Here is a 6,277-nt window from a genome sequence, read left to right as displayed (position 1 = left end):
ATTACCCTTTGTTTCCTGCCCCGAGCCAATTTTGGATCCAACTTGCCACTTTACCTTGGAACCCATGGGCTTTTACTTTCGTGACCAGTCTGCCATGCATCAAACGCACTACCCTCATCGACCCTCCTTGTTACCTCCTCAAAAAATTCAATCAAGTTAGTCAGACACGACCTTCCCTTAACAAATCCATGCTGACTGTCCCTGATTAATCTGTGTCTTTCTAAATGAAGCTCTATTCTGTCCCTCAGAACTTTTTCCAATAATTTTCCCACCACCAACTGGCCTGTAATTACTCAGTCTATCCCTTTCTCCCTTTTTGAACAATGGTACCACGTTAGCAGTCCTCCAGTCCTCTGGCACCACACCGGTTGCCAGAGAGGATTGGAATATGATGGTCAGAGCTCTGCTATTTCCTCCCTTACTTCTCTTAACAGCCTGGGATACATTTCATCTGGGCCTGGGGATTTTTCCACTTTCAAAGATGCTAATCCCCTTAATACTTCCTCTTTCACTATGTTTATTTCATCTAATATTTCACACTTCTCCTCCCTGATTGCAATTTCTGCATCATCCCTCTCTTTTGTGAAAACAGACACAAAGAATTCATTAAGAACCATACCCATGTTTTCCACTTCCACACACAGGTTACCTCTATGGCCCCTAATAGGCCCTACTCTTACTTTAGTTATCCTCTTGCTCTTAATGTAGTTATAAAACATTTTTGGGTTTTCCTTGATTTTACATGCCAATATTTTTTCATGCCCTCTCTTTGCTTTCCTAATTTCCTTTTTAATTTCACCCCTGCACTTTCTATACCCCTCTAGGCTTTCTGCAGTATTGAGCCCTCGGTATCTGTCATAAGCTTCCCTTTTTTTCTTTATCCTTCCCTGTATACCCCTTGACATCCAGGGAGCTCTAGATTCATTAGTCCCACCCTTTTTCTGTAAGGAACATACTTACTCTGAACCCTCACTATCTCCTCCTTGAATGCCTCCCACTGCTCTGCCACTGATTTACCTTCAAGCTTCTGACTCCAGTCCACTTTGGCTAAATCACATCTCAGCTTTGTAAAATTAGCTTTTCTGCAATTGAGAACTTTTATTCCTGGTCTATCCTTGTCCTTTTCCATAACTACGCTAAATCTAACTGAATTATGATCACTACCACCAATATGCTCTCCCACTGATATCCTTTCCACCTGCCCAGCTTCATTCCCTAAAACAAGGTTCAGAACTGCCCCCTCTCTTGTTGGGCTTGCTACGTAAAGGCTATAAAAGTTCTCCTGAATGCATTAAAAAAATTCTGCTTCCTCTATACCTTTCACACTAATTTTATCCCAGCTAATATTAGGGAAGTTGAAATCCCCTACTGTTACTGCCCTATTTTTGCATGTTTCAGAAATTTGCCTACATATTTGCTCTTCTATCTCCCTCTGACTGTTTGGGGGTCTATAGTACACTCCTAGCAGTGTGATTGCCCTTTTTTTGCTTTTCAGTTGAACCCATATGGCCTCATTGGATGATCCTTCTAAGATATCATCCCTCCTCACAGCTGTAATTGTTTCTTTAATCAATATTGCGACCCCCCCTTCCTTTTTAAGAACATAAGAACATAAGAAATAGGAGCAGGCCAGGCCATTCAGCCCTTCGAGCCTGCTCCGCCATTCAATGAGATCATGGCTGATCTTCTGCCTCAACTCCATTCACCGGCCCTATCGCCATATCCCTTGATGCCCTTACTAGTCAGAAATCTATCGACTTCTGTTTTGAATATACCCAATGACTGAGCCTCCACAGCCCTCTGGGGTAGAGAATTCCAAAGATTCACCACCCTCTGTGTGAAGGAATTTCTTCTCATCTCAGTCCTGAATGGCCTACCCTTTATCCTGAGGCTGTGACCCCTGGTTCTGGACCACTCAGCCAAGGGAAACATTCTCCCAGCATCCACCTTATCAAGCCCTGTAATAATTTTGTATGCTGCAATGAGATCCCCTCTCATTCTTCTGAATTCAAGAGAATACAGGCCTAGTTTACTCAATCTCTTCTCATACGACAGTCCCACCATCCCAGGAATCAATCTCGTGAACCTTCGTTGCACTCCCTCTATGGCAAGTATATCCTTCCTTCGGTAAGGAGACCAAAACTGTACACAGTACTCCAGGTGTGGTCTCACCAAGACCCTATATAATTGGAGTAAGACTTCTTTTTTATCACCCTCTCTATCTCGTCTGAAAACGCTGTAACCAGGAATGTTGAGCTGCCATTTCTGCCCTTCTTTCAGCCATGTCTCAGTAATAGCTATAATATCATACTCCCACATGTCTATCTGTGCCCTCAGCTCATCTGCTTTATTCCCTAGACTCCTTGCGTTGAAGTATATACCTTTTAGCTGCCAACTTCCCTTGTTGTCTATTTGTTTCCTCTGCCTTCCAAACTCACTTACTAATTTTTGCTTTCTATTTCCAGCTTTGCTTCTCTCTCTTCTGAATCTACTCTCAGGTTCCCATCCCCCTGCCAAGCTAGTTTAACTGGAGTATAGTGTCCAATTCTGGGCACCGCACTTTAGGAAGGATGTGAAGATGTTAGAGCGGATGCAGAAAAGATTTATGAGAATCGTTTCAGGAATGAGGGACTTCAGTTACAATGGACAGACTAGAGAAGCTGGGGTTGTTCTCCTTGGAGCAGAGCAGGTTGAGAGGAGATTTGATAGAGGTGCTCAAAATCATGATGGGACTAGACAGAGTAGATAGAGAGAAACTGTTCACATGGGCGGAAGGGTCGAGAACCAGGGGACACAGATTTAAGGTGATTTTTCAAAAGGACCAAAGGCAACATGAGGAAAAACTTTTTTACGCAGCGAGTGGTTATGATCTGGAATGCACTGCTTGAAAGGGTGGTGGAGGCAGACTTAATTGTGGCTTTCAAAAGGGAATTGGATAAGTACCTGAAGGAAAAAACTTGCAGGGCTACGGGGAAAGGGCAGGCGAGTGGGACTAGCTGAAGTGCTCTTGCAGAGAGCCGGCATGGGCTCAACAGGCTGAATGGCCTCCTTCTGTGCTGTGCTGGGGTGGATGATGTTATGGAGGGGTAAGTAGGCAGTCTTTGTACTGGAGAGGACATAGAGTCAGATGCTCAGCTCGGGGTCCAATAGGTTGTGAACAGCCTGGTTCAGCCTTACCGTGGCTGGGAAGGGGAATGGAATTGATGACAAGGCTATGGAGTTTGTGGAGGGTGCTGAAGACAATGGCTTTGGTCTTCCCAATGTTTAACTGGAGGAAATTGCAGCTCACCCAAGATAGAATGTTGGACAAGCAGTTTGACAACACAAGGCAGTGAAGGTTTCAAGAGTGGTGGCGAACCTGTACAATGTTTTAATAAAAGCCATTGCTGCAGGTGTTTCAGTTACGATTAGATAGGTAAGAGTGTTTCTGAGTGAGGGCAGTCACACTGCATTGGACAAAGGGGGAAAGGTGTTACAGGAAGATGGTGGTCAACCAAATCAAAGGCTGCAGAGGGGTTGAAAAGGGATAAGCACCAAAATCACAGTCACAGAGGATGTAATTTGTGAATTTGGCTAGGGCCATTTCGGTACTGTGAGGAATGGCGAGATTGATTGAAGAGATTCAAACATGGAGTTGCAGGAAAGATGGGCATGGATTTGGGAAGCAACTGCATATACAAAGACTTTGGAGAGAAACGGAAGGTTGGAGATGGGGCTGCAATTGGCAAGGAGAGCAGGATCGAGGGTGGGTTTTTTGAGGATGCAGATTTTGAAAGGGAGAGGACAGTACCTGAGGAGAGGGAACCATTTACACTCCAAGTTGGTAGGGGGGCCAGGAAGGGAAGTTATGTGGTCAACAGTTTAGTGGGAATGGGGCTATAGGTGAATCATACAGTACATAACTTCATACCTGGTTCTTAGTCTATCACGTACGTTCTCAGTGATTAGGAACAACAACTTGCATTATATAACACATTTAATACACAAAAAGGCACTTCACAAAGGGGAAATGGGTGTTAAAAGAGATGACTGAAAGCTTGGCCAAAGAGATACCTTTTAAGAAGGTTTTAAAGGCAGAGATGGAGGTAGAGAGGTGGAGGGGTTTGGTGAAGAATTTGGAAGATCAGGACTGAAGGCTGTGCTAGTGACGGTGGAGCGAAGGAAGGGGGAATCACAAGGTGCCAGAGTCGGAGGGTCAGAGGACATGGGAGTGGATGCAAGGTTGGAGAAAACTGTAGAAATAGGGTGAGGCATGCAGGGGTTTATAGATGAGGGCAAGGATTTTAAATTTGATCCTTTGAGGGAGAGGAAGCCAATGAATGTCAGTGTGGAGATGGGAGATAGTTGATTGGGGCTTAATCCAGGATAGAATGTGACTGGTGGAGTTTTGGATGACGGAATTTATTGGGGGTGAGACTGGGAGAAATGGGTAATGTTTTGGACGTGGAAATAAAAGATCTTGAGAGTGGATAGGATATGGGATTTGAAACTCAACTCTGGGCCAAAGTGAAAGTGAGAAAGAACGGAAGAAGACTGTGGGATAGGAATTGGTAGAATAATAAATTCTATATGAAACCTGGACGCACTGTACTGCAACCAGAAGAACAAAATTTGATGGGATAAAAATTCATCCCGGGCAGTGGCGCAAAGCAGGCTGTGTTGGATTGGCCGCCCGTTATACGCAGTGCCCGATATTCAGTCTATTGCAGTCAATGTCACTGAAGATCAGGAGCTGAGGATAACGGGCAGCCGATCAGCTAACGCCCATTTTGCGCCACTGCCCGAGATGAATTTCTACACTGATGTGTTTTATCAACTCTCATAATTAACGCTAAGAAACACAGCAGAAAGCCTATTTTTACTGTCAAAAGGTTTGGAATTAGAACATGTCAATAAAGCTTCATTGAATACTATTTTCTATTCTGGTATCTGCACTATGAGGGGCTAAGTCTCCATGTTCTCCTCTGCTGGAACTTAGCAGCTTTGTTACCAGTGCATACTTTATGTACATAATCTATGTAAGTAATACAGACATACTGCTAGCATCTAGTTCATTGAGTTACAGATGCCTTATGTTACGCACTAAGTGTGCTCCAGAATCATTACATTGGGAACATTATCAATGGCAACCATAGCACTACCTAATGGGGTATGGGACTCTGTTTGTACATCAAGCAACTATGACTTTTCCTGACAACAGTAGAAGATCTGACAAACATCGATGACACTGAAGTGGCTGATTTATGATACACCTGAACTCCTAATTACAATTGCACTAGAACAAAATTTACAAACTTACAGAAAGTAGAATGAGTGTGATAAAAGTCCTGTTACATTGAAGCTGAAAGATAAGTACAGTGGAATGAACTGGCTGAACTCATTGATCAGTGCTGACTTCAAACTGTCCACAGTAAATGGGTTCCACAAACATTATGTAGAAATTTTTATCAGTTTTTATTCTGCAGAGGGATTTAAGCCATATGTCGACCATGGGTGGATTTACTTATTTTCATAAACAGGAACACAGCACTCAGCCATTATAATAAGATAATAATATTTTTGTTGTCATTCTTCAAGATGTGGGTATCGCTGGCAAAACTGGCATTTATTGCCCATCCCTAACTTCATCCCTCCAGTCACAATCTCCTTTGGGGGCGCACCCGAAGATTGTACATCATCTCATGCAGGACTATCTCTCATGATCTGTTTTATGTCTGGTAGGTTCTTGTCTGAGACAGTGAAAATTCTGGGAATAAGGTAGAGTAGCTGCATTCAGCACATTGAAACATAAGTGAACACAAGTCTCATTCCACTCAATACAATTCCAGCACCTAGTGGATTGTCTGCTCCCCATCCCATGGAGGTTGATGTGAAGTAAGTGAGTTCAATCTTTTCATCTGAATTGATTTCAACCTATTGTTAAATTAAGCTAATTTGATGCATTTACACATGCTGTACTTTCCTCCCTCTTCTCCTGAAGGTGGTAAATCACACTAGGGAATATTTCCACAGGCCCCAGCAACCCTCCAGTACTTTAGTCAGTGAACCTTCTTCAACTTTGACCACAGACAATTAATATTGGCAGGGCACCCGACAGTGGGTGGAGCAGCATTAGAGTTGAGCTGTATTCTGCCTTACTTCATATCATGTAGTTCCAGCAGGGATTGTAAGAAAGTGATCACTGATCAGGTATGTCACTGTAAGCCTGTGTCCAGTGGTGTACCACAGGGATTGGTGCTGGGTCCTTTGCTGTTTGTAGTGTACATTAATGATTTAG

Source organism: Somniosus microcephalus, chromosome 2 (assembly GCF_052327205.1).
Source record: "Somniosus microcephalus isolate GS21.2 chromosome 2, FLI_Smic_1.0, whole genome shotgun sequence".
Classification (NCBI taxonomy): domain Eukaryota; kingdom Metazoa; phylum Chordata; class Chondrichthyes; order Squaliformes; family Somniosidae; genus Somniosus; species Somniosus microcephalus.
Note: the sequence above shows the minus strand (reverse complement) of the source record.